This window comes from Sorex fumeus, unplaced genomic scaffold, assembly GCF_029834395.1.
Source record: "Sorex fumeus unplaced genomic scaffold, SorFum_2.1 ptg000246l, whole genome shotgun sequence".
In the NCBI taxonomy this organism is placed as follows: Eukaryota; Metazoa; Chordata; class Mammalia; order Eulipotyphla; family Soricidae; genus Sorex; species Sorex fumeus.
This window is the reverse complement of record NW_026606303.1, coordinates 60,397-80,412: the sequence shown is the minus strand read 5'-3', so window position 1 is coordinate 80,412 and position 20,016 is coordinate 60,397. Positions and strand designations below refer to the sequence as shown.

Sequence of the window (20,016 nt, the reverse complement as noted above, 5' to 3'; positions counted from 1 at the left end):
AAAATAGAAAAGGCAGGTTGGTGGGTCCAGGGACTCCGACAGCCACTTCCTGCAGCACTGGGAGACCATGTGGACAGGGAGGGAGCCCAGGGCCCACGCAGGCCACACCTGACAATGCATGGTCCCTGCCAGGGATGTGGAGCTCAGCAAACTGCCTTGAAGCCACAAAAGCTAACGCTCGTATAGCCTGAGACCTCAACAACAGCAAATCAAGTGTAAAACGTTTCCTGGGTCCAAGCTATACAGTGGGGGAGGCGCTTGCTCAGTGCCCGGCCTCCCCACAGAACCCCGAGGCCTGCCAGGAGCCAGCCCTGAGCACTGGCAGCGGGAAAGGAGGGAACTGGACACCACAGCGAGCTCGGAGCTGGCACAGTGAATGCCCGACACTTCTTATCCATAGCTTTATAAGTCACGGTGAGGAAATAAAAAATTGAGGAACAAAACCCAAGTGAGACAAAAGCAGCTTCAGAAATACAACAACCATGGGGTCAGAGTGACAGAATAGTGGCGAGGTGCTTGCCTTGTATGCGGCCAGACTGGTTTCGATCCCCAGCATCCCATGGGGTTGCCTCAGCCCACCAGAAGTGATCCCTGAGCGCAGAGCCAGGAGTTACCCTGAGCACCTCTGGGTGTGCCTCCCCTAAAAAACAACAACAACAACAACAAAAAACCCCAAAGAAATACAAATACTGATACAGTAGAGATAACTCCTAAAAAAGATGAAATCAGGAAATCCGTCCTTCAAGGGAAAAAGTGATTTTTAAAAACTTCCCCAGAGTTAAAAAATTCAGCTTCTATCATTTTACTGATTCAGGTTTCAAAAGTGAGCTGAACCCGGAATAAAGAGCAGCAGGAGGGCGCGAGGTGCTAAGGAAGCTGGGGGCCGGGGACTGTGCTCTCAGTATCACCCGCCGTCCCAGCCTGTTCGGGCTGATCCCGGATTCCCTAGATGCAGGAGCTAGCGGAGATGCCGCCACCGCCAGTGGCTGGGAGGAAGGAGAGAGGGACAGGGAGTGCGGACGGTGACTGGCAAAGGACCTGACACCAGGAGAGGGCCTGGCACCACCTTTCCCCAGGCACCCGCAGCCCACCTGCCACCTGGCCCCAGGCCCCAGTCACCTCAAAGGCGGCCGAGATGACCTTGGCCTTCTTGCTGAGTGCGGCGCCCACGGCGTTGAAGTTGCGGTCTCGGATCTCGGCGTGGAGCTCCTCGACTGAGTTCAGCGGCAGCTTCTTGGCCTCTGTGGGCAGGTCCTGCCCGTCACCCTGCCTCTTCGGGGCGAATTTCTCGGGCGGCAGCTTTACATGACCTGCACGGGAGGGGACACCCCAAGTGAGACTCCAGAGACTTCCTTTCAGGGGAGAGCACTGGGCTTTGAGTCACTAGCTGCGCACAAGTGCAGGACGCTCACGCTTTTCACGCACGGGTTCCCTGGCCTGGCCCGTGGACCGCCTTCTGCCACTGCCAGCTCGAACCGAACTCAGGATGGGGCCACCCGAGGAAACATGCCCCAGGGCGGCCCACTGTCTGTCCTGCTGGCGTGTGCAAGTGCATGCAGTCTACACCGACATCTCAACAAGCCAAGAGGAGCCCAGGATGGGGCTGGAGTGATAGCACAGCAGGGAGGGTGTTTGCCTTGCACTGGGCAAACCCTGGTTCGAGTCCCAGCATCCCATATGGCCCCCTGAGCACCGCCAGGAGTAACTCCTGAGTGCAGCGCCAGGAGTAACCCCTGTGCATTGCCGAGTGTGACCCCTGTCACTGTCCTCCCATTGTTCATCGATTTTGCTCAAGCGGGCCCAGTAACGTCTCCATTTTGAGACTTGTTACTGTGTTTGGCATATCGAACACGTCACGGGTAGATTGCCAGGCTTTGCCGTGCGGGCAAGATACTCTTCGAAAAAGAAAAAGAAAAACAAGATCCCAGGAATCACCTCAGCATGGAAGTATGCATGAGGGCGGGAGACAGCTCCGAAGGCTTCTTTCCTTTCTTTTTCCTTTCTCTGATATTTGGGCCACACCTGTCAGTGCTCAAGGCTTATTCCTGGCTCTGTGCTCTGGGCTTATTCTTGGCAGTGACTGGGGGAACCACATGCGGTCCTGGGGACCAAACTCACCCTAATTGCTGCACTGCCTCTAGCTCCAAGTTGGTTCCTTTTAAAAAAACATCTCCTCCAGTTTCAACACAAATCCCGACGTGTCTACACACCATCAGCTCCCCTGCTGTGGGTCCAGAGAGACGGGTCATCGGGGGCAGCTCACGCTCAAGTCCAGCTGTCTTCCTCTGAGCACTGCCCCGTGTGGGCCCTGAGCACTGTGGGGTGGGTGCTGAGAATCATAAAGCAACAACAAGAACTCCTGCACTGGAAAATGTGGGGAGAGAACGGGACCGACGGAAGAAAAACACTTCTCGGATGCTTTCCAAATCCTAAGCCGCTCCGAACAGCCCGGGCGCCAGCGTCTGGAGACAGCACGCCACGGTGGCCGTGGGACCCAGGGCCTGAGCACATGCTGAGATACACGAGGTCGGCAAGACCTCGCATTCCAGCTCAAAGCTGAGGGGCAGCCGCTGGCCCAGGCAGCCGGCACGCAGCTCCTGCACGGGCCTGCCATCGCCCTCGGTCCAGCCACGGGCACAGAGCTGGGGGGTTATGGGGAAGCCCAATTTCCCCTTGTTTTTCAGATTTCTCTTAACGGTTTCTTTTGGTGGGGGGGGGGGTTACACCCAGCGATGCACAGGAATTACTCCTGGCTCTGCACTCAGGAATTACTCCTGGCGGTGCTCAGGGGACCATATGGGATGCTGGGAATAGAACCCGGGCTGAGCCGCGTGCAAGGCAAACGCCCTACCCGCTGTGCTATCACTCCAGCCCTCTCCCTTAATTAAATGTTTGATCAGCAGGAAGTGTGTGATGTGAAGAGACTGTGAGTTCGCGAAACTCCTTCCTCCCGGAGGCACCCCTCGAGCCCCATCTCTCACACCTCTGCACCCCCAACCCCTCTGCCAGATCCCCCGAGAGACTTGCAGAAGCACCAGGAGGTGGGGACCCCTCGCCGGGGTGCTCCTGTGCCAGTGACAGCTCGGAGCAGGAATCTGGGGAGGGGCTGTGTGTGTGGCATCACCCCCCAGCCGCTGCCAGGCACAGCCCCGGTGGCCCCAGGGCCACGGACTGGCCCCACAGAGCAGAAAATCACCGAGATCAGCCCCACAGTCCCTTGGGCACTGCTTACGAGTGTCCCACCAAAAGGAAACAACTTAAGAAGTTATCCTTCGGAACAACTGGTAAAAAACAAAACGGAAACACCTCCATAATTATTAAAGAGCAGGGAAACACTTTGTTATGTGGAAATGCCTCCACGTGTGGTCCTGTTCTGCTTCCGTGGCCGCTGTCACTGAGCCATGCATTCACCACTGCAGTGACATACACACTAACACACATGAACACACACACACACACACGCCATCGTAATTCACTCTGCAATAACCAGCTTGGCACACTGGACAGACAGCACTGTCCGGACTCGGCCAGCACTCAGCAGCTGCAGGGCTCTGTGTCCCCAGAGAGACCCCATGCAGTTAGCTGCATCCCCGTCCTTTCAGACCGGGGCTCCATCCCCAGGGCTGTTCCCGGCCAGGGCCACTCCTGAAGGCGCCGGAGTTACCCCTCTTGCGGCCTGGGGCTCCCTGTTCTGAAGAAAAGACACGAATCAGACTGTGGGAAACTTCTCGGACTGTATCCCAGCAGGAGCTACTCCTGGCTCAGTGCTCACCGGACAAGGCAGGAGCGCAGATGGAACCGAGCGCTGGCTGTGCGCCTGGCACTAGCCCCGTGAGCTTTCCTGGCCCCCACTCAGATCTGAAGTGCTACAGAATCTAACATCCGGGGCCAAACCCCCCTGACCTCGGACCCAGGCACCCCTCAGAAACGCTCTATTCCTCACGCCTCCCTGGACAGCCTGAGCAGCGGGGCTGCACACCGCATGGACCTCTTCACAAGGCCTGCCTCGGTTTCCCCGATGGTGTCCTGGCTCGAGCTCACTTTAACCTTGGGCTGAAAGTCAGTGCCTGACATTTTCAAGTATTCTGACTTACACACAAAGGCCGCACCTTCGAAAACAGACACTTTTGAGATTGATTTTACTCAGCTAACCTATTAGTAACTGATGTCACTTCACTTACTGTTCTGGATGCCATAAATTTCATCGATGAGTCCCTCGTATGTCAGCTGAGTCGCAAGGGGCGTTAATAAATCCACATTTCGATCAAGCAACAAGAGGTTATCAAAAAGAGGAAATATGGAATTCTGGCTTCCTGTAAACTCTCTCTTCATCCTGATCATCATATTGGCCACTTGCTGGAAACAAAGTACAGAACCAGGCAGAGCCTTTTTAGCAATGGGCGGATTTTAAAATGAAGCTAAAAAGAGCCCGGCAATCCAAAATTTAAAAATAAGACGGAAAAAAATCGAACAATAAAATAAAACAAGACAGGCCTGAGACAGTATGGTGGGTAGGATGCTTGCCTTGCAGGTGGCTGACCGAGGTTCAATTCCTGGCACCACATACGATCCCTCAAACCCTGCCAGGAGTGAGCCCCGAGCACTGCTGGGTATGGAGAGGGTGGGAGGAGGGAGAGTGCGAGAGAGGGAGGGAGAGTAGGGATGGAAAAAAAAGATAAAGAACAGAAAAGAGAAAAGGAAAGAGGGCTGGGAGACAGCAGAGGGGCCAGGGGTCACGCCTTGCACGCAGACAGCCTCCGTTTGGTGGCCCGAGCACAGAGCCAAGAGCACTGCGAGGTGGAGCCCCAATCCCCACCCGCAGGAGAGAGGCCCCCTCCCCGCCCTGGCTCACCCTGGCACACTCGCCCTTGCCGAAGATCTGGGGGATGGTCCCGTACAGGGCCTGCAGCGTCATCAGGCCCTTGGCTGCGTGGTACAGTCTCGTCTGGTCGCTGTCCAGGTAGCACTCCTGTGGGAGAGGGCCGGGCGCGTGGGCACAGGCTCTGCGAGTCAGCACCGAGGCCCCAAGGCAGCGCCTCTACTGGGGGTGAGCATCGCTGGGCGGGCGAGGAAAGGCTGGCCTCTGCATGCCCGCGTGACCACACAGCACAACACGCTGGGCTTGCAGAAGGGCAGGCAGCCTCTCCCACTTACAGCAGCGAGTGTCACAGGGGACAGGAGGAGGGCAGCCACGGTCTCGGAGAAGGGCCACAAGGTCCATTTAACACACAGACAAAAAGAAACATCTTTGGCCCAGAAAGAGGGAAGAGCACGCACGCGCCCCCAGCCGGGCGGTTCAGCAGGGCTGACAGAGCACACACGGTCCCCAGCGGGCCCTCAAGATCACTCCTGCGCCTCAATCCCTTCATCCAGCAAGTGCAGAGAGCAGAGGAGGGAAACCACGCAACGCGCTTCACCTGCACTCCACCTGATGGGGCGGCACTGCTGGTGCCCATCGCGGGACTCTCTTTATTTTTTTCTTTTTGGGTCACACCTGGCAATGCACAGGGGTTACTCCTGGCTCATGCACTCAGGGACTACTCCTAGTGGTGCTCGGGGGACCATATGGGATGCTGGGAATTGAACCCGGGTCGGCCGCATGCAAGGCAAACGCCCTACCCGCTGTGCTCTTGCTCCAGCCCCTCATCGTGGAATCTTTGACCCTGTCTAAGGCAGCGGCCTGCGGGAGTGCACCCCAAAGGCGTGAGGACGAGGGGTGCAGACTGGGGGCGGGGTGCAGAGGGAGACCTCCCAGAGAGCCTGGCCCAGAGTGAGAACAGTATCCCCAAAGGTCCCATAGGATGTCTCTGCCAAGTCTGGGGTGCAGCCTCACACTTCAGTCCAGAACACCCTGGTTGGGATGTCCAAAGAGTCCTCAGAAAAGGACCAGAAACTCCGCATTGGAGCAGAGCAGAGAGGAAGATTCAGTGGAAGGGAAGCATTAGGGGGCCTCTTTCGAACTGCTCAGGGGCCCAGGAGACTGTTCAGAGTGGGAACTGTGTCTGCCTGCGGACAGCTAAGCCGGCTCCTGCCCGGCCCTGCCCAGCCCCGAGCACAAAAACAAAACATTCATTTTAAAAAATGGTTTATTACTACAGAGACACCTCAAACAACTCCCACCCGGCGAGGCTCAGGGGATACCCCTGGCTCTGCACTCAGGAATTATTCTGGTGGTGCTTTGGGGGCCATATGGGATGCCGGGGATTGAACCTGGGTCAGCTGCGTTCAAGGCAAATGCCCTCCCAATGTATATTGCTCCAGCCCTTGTAATTCCTCTTTAAAAGCCCCGAGGGCCATATCTGGTGGTGTGTGGGTCCCTCCTGTCCTGAACCCGGGGCTCCCCAGGTGATGCTGGGGCTCTAGCCCTCTAACCTATATCCCCACCACCCATAATTCCGTATTAAAAAAATTTTTTTTGAAGTTAACCACAGGGGCTGATGGCACAGCGGGTAGGGCGTTTGCCTTGCACATGGCCTACCCGGGTTAGATTCCTCCGTCCTTCTCGGAAAGCCCGGCAAGCTACCGAGAGTATCCTGCCCGCACGGCAGAGCCTGGTAAGCTCCCTGTGGCATATTCGATGTGCCAAAAACAGTAACAACAAGTCTCAGAATAGAGACGTTACTGGTGCCCGTTCCAGCAAATCGATGAACAATGGGAGGACAGTGCTACAGTGCTAACAACAGAGGCCAGAGCGATAGTGACCAATGCCAGGCTACTAGAGTGCCAGGAGTACCCTCTGAGCATCGCCAGATGTGTCACTCACACACACACACACACACACACACACACGTTAACAACACATGTCTACCCTGCATGCTCTGCTCTGCTGTAACTGGGAGTGGGGTGAACCTTTGCATTATCAGCCGAGTTCTAGTCTTCTCAGTGGATTTCACAGGGCCGTTCAGCCCCCAGGGCCATTTGCGAGGGCCCAGCGCTAAACCCACTGATACTACATACACACATTTTTACTCAGTCCCGCCTCTATGAGCGGCGCCGGGAGCATTGGGGCTGGGCACGTTTTCAGGCTGACTCCCTGGCTTAGTACTGGGGGTCACACCAGACGAGGCTTGGAGGACCATATGGGGTCCCGGGAATGAACCCGGGTCGGCCGGGGCAAGGCAAGTGCCCTACCCACCTTACTATCTCTCTGGCCCTGGTACGCCGTTTTTAGAGGACATTATCAAGCTGATGTGTTTCCCCCTTGCATCTTCCCCTTCATTCCGGTACTTTTTTTCCCTTTCCCTCCCTTTCTCGCTGAGGCTGAGGGTCGCACACTCTAGGTGCTGGTTACCCACTTGGGGGGGGGTCTCACTCGGCCTGCCAGAACTCCAGCCATGCCCAATTTTCCCTATTTACAGTGAATAATATGTCATAGGAAAAACATCTGGTTGAATGTGTAAACACACAAAAAATCAAAGGGCCGGCGGTCTATCTCTCCCACAGCCCATGTTCGGTGGTCTCAGGCTGTTTCCCCACTACGGGGAGGTGGATGGCATTGGTCAGGTGAAGGAAGGAAACGGGGACCAGGCTGGTTGGTCTTAGCAGCAGTTTATTACAGGGAAGAGATGTATGTCATGGAGGCCCCAGGATCTCTCAAGCATGTGCTCCTTTGTTCTCTCAGCTTAGGTCCTCAGCCCCATCTTCCCAGGTTCTCTGATGCACATGTCCCCCCAGAGAGCCCTTAAATCTCCCTTACATAGGTCACAGTACCTCTAAAGGGCGCAATATAGTGATGTCATCAAAAGGAGTTACAGAAAGAACATTGAGGCAGCAAACCATACATTGTTTCTTTACATCCACATTGTTTCAGGAATCCTGGCCTCACCTTTTACAAGCTACAAGCACTTGGATTAGCACAACAAAGACCAGGCCCTAGAGCTTGGAATCTACATCAGCCTGCCTGGAGCCAGGCATCTACATCCCAAAGAGCAGGCCTGGCTTAGCACCTGGGATCTGCATACCTAAGGCCAGCTAGGTTCCTGTGAGCTAAGGGAAACTGCCTCAATATACTGAAATCATTTACTGAAGGCAGTCTGAAGGGGAGAAAGTTCAGTCTCATCCAAGCTAGTCAGGACACACAGGAAAACTGCTTCTAGGACCTGTTTCTCCTCTCCTTGTCCAACCAACATATAAGCATACATAATATTAATCATTTTGAATGGACACAGTAAGAAATACTGTGAGCTTATAGAATTGCTCTCCTAGGGCCATCTCGATCTCAGACTGCAGTGCTCAGGCCAGATATCTTTCCTATTCCTAGCAGCAGGGTCCTAGTCTCGTCGTTACTTTTGGATCATGACAGCATTTGCCTATGATCAAACTCTTAACTTATAGTTAAGAACCGTGGCACCTTGGCCTGGCCCATCGCGATGCCAGGGTAGCACATAACTTACTGGCTTGCCCTGGTTCCATCCAGTCCCTCCTCGGGACCCTGCCCTTGGGGTAATAGGAAGTGAGGGCAACTGAGGCTTAAGTTGAGAAAGCAGATGCCCGGGAGCAAATAATATCCAAAGCCAATTAAATTCTAAGTTATAAAGCATAATATGAATTAATTGTCTTCCTGTATCTATACAAAAGGACACTGCATTAAAGTAAACTGCTCAAAAGACATAAGGAGAGGAGAAAGGCAATATTAACTTACAGTACAGCTTCAGTGTCTAAGAAGGATGAGACCTTACAAATTGGTTGGGGAAGAGAGCATAGAAGTGGTTACGGACAAAGTAATGGGAGAGACTCGGGAGCACTGTGATGGGTGCAACCTGATAAACCTAAGCTCCGTGTACTCCAACAGTTGAAAACTCACATAAATCAATGCTTTTGGGTCTACAGATTCTCTTAAGGGACTAAACATGGAGAAATCTCACCCCACAGAAGAAAGAGCCAGAGTTCTGGCCCAGGCGCACCTAAGAGCCAAGCTGACACTTTTAAAGAGAATTTTTTCAGAAGTGCTCTCTGTCATAAAGATACTACACAAAACATATAAAATCATATTTGCAAACAAAAATCCACTTTTCAGAAAAAGGCAACATTTAAAAAAGAAAAACTCCGGGGGGCCAGATAGGTAGTTCAGTGCAAAGGTGCTTCCCTGGCATCAAAGAGTCAAATATGGACCCCTGAGGACCCCCAAGAGTAATCCCTGAGCATCACCAGGTGAGGCCCCAAGCAAAAACCAAAGCAAAGCAAACAAATAAATATGTGCTGAAAATAACCAGTAGGAAACAGGCTGGGACGGGCGTGTGGGAGAAACAGAATTTCCCGCACACCCTGCACCCAGCCCCGAGGTCACACTGCAGAACCTCAAGAGTTTGAATGAAAAATGTAGGCAATTGTATTTCTAGAAAATGAGAATGTAAGATTAGAGTCTTCAGGTCTTGCCAAGACTCAATCAAGGGGAAAGGCGGTCACGAAAACAAAATCCCTCACAAATGGCTAACTGGAAAAACGCAGTGACAGACTTGACTATTTCTGGCTGGAGCGGCCCTGCCTTCCACTCTCGAAGCTTCCTCCACAGGCAGTCAAGTCAGGGTGGGACGGGCACAAGGGCAAACATCGACCAGCAGCAGAGAAACACCAGAAATAAACACATTTAAGGACAATTGATTTTTGAGAATTCAGTAAGGGCATTAAAAATTTTAAGCGAATTCGTTGAAACAGGAGGGTCTCCATAAGCAAGAAGAGCAGCGGCCCGAGAGACAGCACAGGGGAAGGCGCTGGTCTTGCACGCAGCCAACCTGGGTTCTGTCCCTGGCACCGCATATGTTCCCCGAGCATGGGCAGGAGTGATCCTTGAGCACAGAACCAGGAGTAAACCTTGAGCACTGCTGGGTGTGGCCCAACTCCCGTCTCTCCCCAAAAGGAAGAAACTGGAGGCTTCCAGGAATCACTGAAATGCCAGTGTCAGTGTCACCATCACAAACGAGGCAGAAACGAGCGTCAAGTTCAAAGGGCAAACACTGAACTTACTCGGAAGGCTCCCTCCGACTCCATGGAGAGAAGGTCCCCGTCGAAGGGAATGAGGTCCAGGCTGTACTCCTCCCTGTGGATGAAGGAGCCCAGGACGCCCCGGTCCTTCAGCCGCTGCTCACACAGCAGGCTACGCCGGGGCACAAACAAGATGTGGAAATCTCTTGTGGGGCCACATCTGTCTTCACTGCAAGAGAAGGACCGTGTGTTAGCCCGAGGCCCCGATGCGAGGACTGCTCCCCAGGGCCCCACCTGTGCCTGGCACACAGTGGGCCCTAAAGAGACGCTTATGAGCTACCCCCCACCACTGACTCGGCCCAAGAGTCTAGTTTTCTTGCTCTCTTGATTTTGATGCTTTTTCTGGAAACCGCTGACCTGTGCTCTGCCAAGGGGCAGTGTTACTTTCTCTTGGGCCATTGATGGGACATGAAAACTCTCAGGGTTGGGGCTGGAGCAACAGCACAGCGGGTAGGGCGTTTGCCTTGCATGCGGCCGACCCTGGTTGGATTCCTAGGTCCCAGCATCCCATATGGTCCCTTGAGCACCACCGGAGGTAATTCCTGAGTACAGACCCAGGAGTAACCCCTGTGCATTTCCACGTGTCACCCAAAAAGAGGAAAAAAAAAACCTCTCAGGGTTATAGCAACAGACATCTGTTTCTTGCAGAAAAAAAATGTTTCTATTTAATCAAGCGATGTCTCTAGGAAAATAAAAGGTTGCTCCACACCGTGCCCGATTTTGCTCAAATACCCCGTATGCTTTTAAGTCCTTAGGGGCCACGTCGATCAAACGTAATGCAGACTGGGCTGGTGCACTTCCTCCATAGACGCTGCAGCATTAAATTTTAATCAGCTTCTCCTGACTTTGCTTATGAAGTTTGAGCATATGGTATTCAGTACTTGAAAAAGAACCATTAGCTGTTTTTCTTTTTATAAAGAAATGTGGGTCCTTCTACTGAGACAGGCCGGAGCTTTCTTCTGTCCTGAGACAGGGGGTTTATGTGGTTTGCCCTGCCTCCCCAAGCCCCAATACACAAAGTTTCCCATTCTCTATTTATAGTTTTTGGGCCACCCCGGCAGGTGCTCAGGGATAACTCCTGGCTATGCACTCAGAAGTCACTCCCGGGAGACTTGGGGACCGCACTGGGTTCCGAGGATCTATCCTTGGCTGACTGCAGAGTTTCCTGCTCCTGACCCCCCATTCTCCTCCGACACACTCTCACATCTGTCCAAAGATCCACTTCCCAAAGCGCTGGCAAGCAAAGGTGTCCTGATGAGCACTCAAACCACTAGAGGAATGATTCCGTATGGACCCAGCATCAGCTCTGAGATACCTAAGCACATTTTCAGCCATTATATCCATCAGTTCTAGCCGGGGTCTGACGAAAAAATTGATATTCTTGACATCGGCTGCTGGCAAGAGGCTTCCTTTGAGTGTGAACATTTTCTCCACCTCATGTTCCTAGGAAAGCACACATACAAATAAGGTAAAGGCCCTCCCGTTGATCGTCGATTTGCTCAAGCGGGCCCAGTAACGTCTCCATTGGAGACTTTGTTGTTACTGTGTCTGGCATATCGAATACTCTCGGTAGCTTGCCGGGCTCTCCGAGAGGGGCGGAGGAATCGAACTCGGGTCGGCCATGTTGGCCGCTTGTAAGGCGAACGCCTTACCCGCTGTGCTAAATGGTGAACAGAATTCCTAAAACTTACCAGCCGACCCAACCTTGGGCATCACTGCAGGCAGCCAACCTGGGTTGGATTGCTGGCCTCCCACACCGTCCCCAAACACCACCAAGAGTCAATCGTGAGTGCAGAGCCAGGGGTAAGCCTGAGCACTGCCAGGGGTGGCCCAAACAAAACAGACCAACAACAAAAACTCAGGTGTTGTAACACTCCCGCTCCAAAGCACAGTATACTTTAGTGTTGAGTCGGAGAGTGCAGGGGTTAAGGTACATGCCTGACACATGACTGCCAGCTTCGCCCCCTGGCACCACAAGGGTCTCAAGCATTGCCATGTGCATCCCTGGAGAGGCCACTGGAGTGGCCTGGGATATCCCTGCCACCACAGCACCAAGCATCATCGAACTGCTAAGAATCACCACCAGGAGGTGCCCTGGGGCAGTGCTCAGGAGACCCGGGGCCAGGGAGAAAGTAGAGTGTGTAAGGTGCTTGCTTTGCACTCAGCTGACCCTGGGTTCTATCCCCAGCACCCCATACTGTCCACTGAGCACTGCCAGGAGTGATCCTGAGTGCAAAGCCTGAGCACTGCCTGGCACGAGCCCCCAAGTAAAATAAAAAAACCACTTTAGTATAAAAATTTAGATTCCCCAAAGCCAGGTGTATAAATTCAGGCTGAAGCAACCAATCCTGTGTCTGAAAAACTTTGAGCCACATTACGTAACAATCAGAAGACATGCCGCTCCATCGAGGAGAAGAGGGGGGAGCACACCCACCCTTGAAAGGTCCACTGAAGGCTCCTATGCTGCCCGAGCCCCTGAGCTGCGTGTGCCCATGTAGCCGAGCCAATGCGGTGCCCGCAGCTCTCCTTGAGATGGGGACTTTTGTGCTTTCCTATCTAATCTTGGGATGTGTGTAGGGGCTCTCTCTGCTTTTGGAGAAGCCCACGGTCTCTCTTGAAATGTTACTCTCTCTCTGCTCGTCCCCTTCCTAAAAGTCACCAAATAAAAGGTTTTTTCCTTCAAATAAATAAACAAAAGGTCCACAGAAGATAAAACATTTACCACTCATAACAGCGTCAGTGATTCTAAAAGCCAGACAGCTCTGCACACCAGTTGCTCCAGAAGTGAAACATCACATTACTCTTGCTAGAGTCCAGAATGACAGTGTCAAAAAAAATAATAATAACCAAAACCCTTTTACCTTTAGAAGTGAGTACTGTGCAAGCAAGCCAAACGGTCCTGTGAGATACTAATCCCAAACTACTGCCTGCGGGAGGGAGAAGCATCCCGTTATTTGAGTGAAAGGAATTTCAATAACGGCCAGCAGCAAACAACAGTCATTTGCAAACTCCGGACAAACAAAGCTTGCAGTGAGCAACAGCTGACACACTCGTATTCCGTGGCCTGAAGAAAAACAGCATCAGGGCAAGGGGTGCGACTGGCCACGGACGCACAGTCACTGTCCTCCACAAAGAGTGTGTCTGCAGGGTCCTGGGGTCAGACTGGGGTCATGAACCCTGCGGGTGAACTGCCAAGGAGACCCTGGAGGAGCAGGCAGCTGGGAAAGTGGCTCCAGGGTCGCAGGCGGCGACACCCGCACGCGGGACAGCGGGGAGGGCCTGGACGCGGGGCTGCGCTCGGCCTGCCAGACGGACTCGAGTCGCCCCGTTTCCCTCCCAGGGCCGGGCCGCAGGGCGGGAGCGCAACGCCCCCTCGCTCGGGCTGCACTGGGGGCGCCCCCGGCTCCAGCCGCCGCCGCCCGCCCCGGCCCGGCCCTCGCCTCGCTGCCCGCGCACTCGCCCGGGAATCGCGCAGGGAGTCCAGGTTCTCCCGCGCGGCCTCGGAGCCGCCCAGCCCCGCCGCCACGTGACGCCCGGGTCACGTGAACGTCGTGACGTCACGCCTCCGCCGGAAGCCGGAAGCGGCCGGGGACCCCGTGCCTCTTCCGGGTCTGGGGTTCCGCCTCTTGGTTCCGCCCAGCCCCGACTATCCCACCCCCGGCCCTAGGGGTGGGTGTGGCTCAGGCCAATGTGGGCGTGGTTCAGAGAGATGGGCGTGGCTCGGCCCAGGGAGGCGTGGCCCGGGCAGAGATGGGCGTGGCTCGGGTCCAAGTGGGCGGGGCCGGGGATCGACCTCATTTCTCAGCTTCTCCAGCTCTGCTCTCCGTGAGCAAAGCACTCCTAGTACTGATGGATTTCTGCAGGGAAGCTTTCTTTTCATCGGGGTCTCTTATGAACTCGGATTCTCTAAAAGACCAAAGAGTTCAAAATGCCAGAAATCAACCCAGAGAGAGGCCAGTGCACAACTGCCCTAGAACCGAGGCTCAACGGCTCCCAGGACTGTTGCAGGGGGAGGGGCCGAGGCTTTGATGCTTGCAGAAGTTTAGTGAAATTTTACTGACTGTGAGGGAGAAAAAGGTTGCCTATGTGTACATGCCAGAACCTGCGTATTGTTCTGTCCATTTGAATTTAAAGAAACAAGTTAATAACTTTGGGAAATGGAGAACACAAAGAAAAAAGAAAAGAAGGACTGGTTGCACCCCCACCCCCCAAAAAGAATTCTTTTAAACACCTAATCCCAGGTTGAAGTGCTATTTCTGGAATAAATTATTACCAAGCAATGACAACAATGAAAACACACACATGCAAAGCAATTATACGAATGTCTTGCAGAGCGGCTTTATGCTGGGAGTATCCATTGGGTATCACTCAGTTCAGTAACTTTCAGCAAGTTCGGAGAATGTGTTTTTGAAACCTTTCTGAGCCAGAACAGGGGCAAAGATTGTTCCGACTAATCCAACAGAGAATGATTTTCATCCAGACTCTGGAGAGGACCAAAGTGAGTTGCTCTTAAACAAAAAGGCAATTCGCAAAAGGCCAGAACAGAAAGATGAACATGGTTTCCGGTAGAGGATGAGAGCTCGGGACATACAGGGTGGGTGGCCTCACACCCTCGGCCAGCCTCGCCTCAAGGCTGGCTTGCAGAGGAGGAGATGGAGGACCTGGCCTGGGGAGAGAGGGCGGCAAAACAGAGAAGGAACAAAGACACAATAGATACAACCAAACGGGTGTGTGTGTGGCTGTGTGTGTATGTGTGAGAAAGAGAGAGAGAGAGCATTTACACCACAAAAGGACGTGTGTGGGGGAGCACAGGGCGGGGACGGACGGCCAGTCAAGACTGGGCAATGCCACAGCCTGGAAAGGACATGAGAGGGGACAGAAGTGTGGCTCCTGGGATGCATATTTGGAGAGAGACAGAGGTGCGTGTGAAGTGGGGAATCTCATTAAAGTCTGGGGTCCAGGACAGCTGTGGATGTTCGTGTCTTACTCACTGGTTCAAATCTGTGTGCCTTGGGGACGGAGGGAATGTGCAGCCCTAGGAGAAGTCGGGAGGGCCAATGGGAACTCCCTCCATTCACCTTGCGGCACTGGGTCATGCATGTTTACATCACATGCACTGGGCCATAGCACCAGTGATGCGGGCAGGTGACACAGTGAAGGAGGCATAACTTACAGCAACAAGCTGAGTCTCCCTGGTCCCCGGGTGAGTGGGTGAACGAGGAGCATGTTCCGAGGGTCGGATCCCTCCAAAAACTGACAGGAGGAATCGGAGACTGAGGCCCACGTTAGAAATGGCAGAATGTATGTCTGGTTAGTGAGACCCAAGATATCCGCACACACATTACAGAATTCTCATGGGTTTACGGCAAACTGAAATTCTCACAGAGATGAAAAGAGAACTGTGTATTTATCTCAGTGTGTGGCTCACACTTACACTCCAGATCATTAAGTAGTAAGAAAAGAATCTGAGACTAACAGAGATCTCTTGAATTCAACCCCAAGGGCTGGACGTACACCAGAAAGGGTGGTGCAGTTAAGCTATTACATGAGTAACACCCCGCTAGGAAATAGGATCTTGTTTAGGTGGAAAAAAGAGGGTTTTAGAGGAAAGGAAATCTCTGATGCAACCCCGTGGGTCAGGAATCTTGACTTTCCTACGGCATGTGTTTGGGGGCTGGGCTGGGGTCTACACTTCACAGACAGGAGAGCTGGGTTGGTCCCCAGCACTGCATGGTCTCTGGAGGCGGGAATGACTGCAGAGCACTGCGTCCCCAACGCAAAGCAAAACAAACTTATTTGGTAACTGATGCCACCATAAGATTATTTTAAGAGTTCCTTGCTCTAAATCTAACACACACTTAGAAAATCTGATTTTGAATGTTTATTCAAAGTGAGGGGGTTTAAGGAAGATGAGCAGATTCCAATTTTTGGGGGGGTGGGGTTATACCGGGAGATCTCAGGGGTTCCTCCTGGTTCTGCACTCAGGAATTACTCCTGGCAGTGCTCAGGGGGACCATATGTGATGCCGAGGATCGAACCCAAGTTGCCCGTGTGCAAGGCAACTGCTCTCCACACTGGAATGTCGCTCCAGTCCCAGATCCCCATTCTTTGGTCAGGACTATCCAACTTGCCTGAGCCATGAGCTCTGAGGCAGGAGGAGAGGGCAGCTTCCTTGGCGTGTTCCTGACACAAGCCTGGAACATTGCACAATCCCCCGGCAGGCTGTCCATGACAGGGCATGTGTGGCGACCCCTACATGGACACGGCCAAACAGACCCCGGCAGCTGCTCCTGCTGACCAGTCCTCACGGCTAATTCCCTTGGTCTCCTCTCAGCTCTGACTTCTACCGTGCAAGCCACAAGTGGCTAGAGGACATCGGGCCTCTTTATCGATGCCCGGGTCACAAATACATGGGCCCCTTTAAAGCCACACGCTTTACAGTTGGTGTCCTGAGCAACAGCAGAGGGAGGAGAGCCGGAAGGGAGGTCTCCGGGGCCAGAAACCTTTCCCAAGGGATCACACTATCCAGATTCTTTCCACAAGACTTACATAAGAAATAAATCAGTCATGATGCAAACACCTTAAAGTGTTACTGGGCAACCTTTCAAAATGCAAATAACAAGAACCAAATATTAGAAACAGGAAGAGAAATGCAAATACAGCCAGGAGAACTAAATTGGCACTGAAGTTCTTTGCTGTGGCTTGATCTAAAAGGGTGCGTGCGTGTGCGTGTGTGTGAGTGTTGTGTTTGTTGTCGAGAGTATTTTACGAAACAAAAGCAAGACACAGACGGACGAAGGCAGCCAAAAAATGTATATACAACGACTTGGTTTACTAAAAAATATATATGAAATTTATTTATTATAACGTGGATAGACTTTCTTTAGTCTTACCATCAAAGACACACAAAGAGAGCAAAGGAAGCAGGAGTGGGAGGGAAAGGAGAGGGTGAGGTGAGCACGGCAGCGAGCGAGCGCGGAGACAGCCAGACATCAGCACCCACAGTGAGCTCAGGACCGCGGAGACTGTCTCCCGGCCCCGCAGAGTTCCTGACCAAAGGCCGCGCCTGACATTCTGGTTCTGGTATCCGTCCTTGGCCGTCAGGGACGTGGGGGATGCAGAACAGGACCACCCCCCCACCCCGTCCGCTCTGGCTTTAGCAGTGGTCTGAGCAGTACAGGACTGGCCCTGCCTTCCGCAGCTGGACCTGTTTTGAACCTTTCATTTCCCTTCCTTGTGTCCTCCATCTTCTGCAGCCTGGCAGTGGGCTGGCCTTGGGGATGCTCCTGGCTCCTTGCTGGGGGCTGCGTGGAGGGAGGGAACTCTGCCTCCTGCAAAGCCTGTGCTCCCTGCGGCCCCAGACTTCAGAGCAAAGCTCAGATATGCTTAGGCCTATCTGCCTCTTTCTTTTCTTTTGTTTTGGGGCCACACCTGGTGATGTGAGGGGCTACTCCTGGCGTTGTGCTCAAGGATCACTCCTGGCTGGGGGAGGATCCACCTGGGATGCCGGGGATGGACCCTGGGTTGGCCTCCAACAAGGCAAGTTCCCTGCCCGCTGTGCTATCCTGCAGCTCCCCTATTTGTCCTTTTCATTCTGACTTTCGTTTGCATTTCTGCAGCAAGTTCAAATTCTGGGCTTCTCTGCTCCACCTCAGTTCAAGATGTTTTCCATCCTGTGGAACGATGTCTTTTTCTCCTGGTACTCTGGTTGAAGTTTTTGTTCTCCTGAGTCATAACAGTAAATGCAGAAAACGAATCTGTAACAAGATAGTTCTTTTTATTTGGTGGCAATTTGGCGGTGTTCGGGGCTTACTCCTGGCTCTGTGCTCAGAGAGCACTCCTGGCGGTGCTCGGGGGACCATATGGAGTGCGGGAATCACACCCGAGTCAGACAAAAAGCAAGGCAAGAGCCTTCCCGCTCTGATATCACTCCAGCCCCATAGAGTGATGAAAGTGAAAAACAACAACAACAATGTTTTTACATGCAAGGGAATATGTAGTTTTTAATTAAAATAACACTAGCACGTTACTCATTTTTTTATTTTATTTTATTTTGGCTTTTTGGGTCACACCCGGCGAAGCTCAGGGGTTATGCCTGGCTCTGCACTCAGGAATTACTCCTGCTGGTGCATGGGGGACCATATGGGATGCTGGGGATTGAATGTGCAAACGCCCTAGCCGTTGTACGTTGTACTATCATTCCAGCCCCTAGCATGTCATTAAAAAAAAAGAAAGAAAAATTTGTGTACAGAAAAGTGGTTATTTTCTTCCCCTTCCAGATCCGGTCACTGCAGAATTTTTGGTCGTCTCTTTTTTGGTTGGTCGTACGGTCTTCTTACTGAAGTAATAAGACTGCAGATTCTACTGCTGCCACTGGGTTCAAAAGTCTGTATTGCTAAATAATGTTTGATTTATAATTTTTTTTTTGCTTCTGTTTATGGGTCCTACCTAGTTGTGCTCAGCGCTTACTCCTGCCAGAGCTTAGGAACCACATGGGACGCCGGGGATTGAGCCCAGGTCAGCCTCAGGCAAGGCTGGGCCCTCCCCGCAGTGCCATGGGTTCTGCCCCAGGATTAGACTTTTATTCCCATTTTAGGCATCCTTTGTGCTGACTCTCTTCTCCTCTGCTCTTCCAGTACAATTGCCCAAAGGCTTTGCTTGGCAGTGTTTTAGCGCAGGGGCTGTTGCAATTTGTAGATTGCAATGCCAGACATCAAACCACGTGGGGCGGTGGGCGGGGTTATCGGTACTCACACCCCCACGGTCCATGTTCCCTGACCCCAAGGTGCCGGGAACAAACTCAGGAATGTCTCGCACTTCCCCCATTGCTGCAAACAGAGGCTCTTTTCCAATAAATAAAGCCCATTTGTGTCAAACACATGCCCTGGGGCCCCACGGCAAAGCCAATGGGGTGAAGGGGTGAAGGTTGTTTCTGCAGCTCAGGGTCCTGGGGAGGGGGAGGGGCACTTTAAAGAGGCGTGAATCTGAGGGTTAGTTTGTTCCTTTTCTTGAGGGCCACTCCAGGTGATGCACCAGGCTTCCTCCTCCTTATTATTCCACAATTTTGGACTGGTACTTTTATTTCTTGTGTGGATTGGTTTGTGGATTATACCTGGTGTTCAGGGGCTACCACCAGCTTGATGCTCTGGGAGTCAGTCCCAGGAGTTCTTGAGGGGAACATGGGGTGCTGGGAATCGTACCCGGTCTCCCACATGCAAAATATGTGCTCCAGACCTTTGGGCTATTGTCCTGGCCCTAGACTTATTTAAAAAGATCATCCCATTGCAGGAAAAATATTTAATGCTAGAGAGCCTGTCTGTTTTTGCACTTCTGTACTAACTTTTCGTGCTAACTCATTTCGTTGTGAAGCTTCTGGAAATGATGTTGGAGACAATAGAAGTAATTGCTATTTTGATGGAAATACTTAGAAAGCTGTAATTTATTTCAATTTCTCTTTCAAAAAAAGTATAATCCTCAGCCTTGCAAGCAACTGCAAAGAAACTACCATTTTTCTCCAAATTGCTGCCTCAGACTTATTCCTTATCGTTTTCTCTTCATATTTTACAGCCAGGATTTTCAGTCTCACTATTCACTAAAGTGCGACCTTTATAAGCACCCCCTCATAGTCGAACAGCATACAGCACTCCCATTTTCCACCTAAATTCCCAATGACTGTGGTTGGATAAAGAAGCTGGGCTAGATATACTCAAAGGCAAACTAATGAATTTGTGCCATTTGGGACAAAGCAGATGGAACTTGAGGTGATTATGCTAAACTAAATACATAAGAAGGTCAAAGACAATTAAGGAATAGTTTCACAAATAGGTAGAATAGAAGTAACTAAAGCCAATGAACTGGCAGAAGAATACAACAAGTTCCTGGACTTGGTGAAAATTACAGTGGGCAATAAGATGAGGTTTGATTCTAAACAGCAAAAGCAACCAGTGCTGGCATGGATGTAGGGGAAAAGGGACGCTCTTTCACTGTTGGTGGGAATGCCGACTGCTCCAGCCTTTCTGGAAAACAGTACAAACA

At 52.4% G+C, this 20,016-nt stretch overlaps 1 pseudogene; it reads right to left on the bottom strand.

The window, feature by feature from the left end:
- LOC130018269 (vacuolar protein sorting-associated protein 33A-like) overlaps positions 1-20,016 on the bottom strand; it is a 40,440-nt pseudogene that overhangs the window by 12,981 nt on the left and 7,443 nt on the right.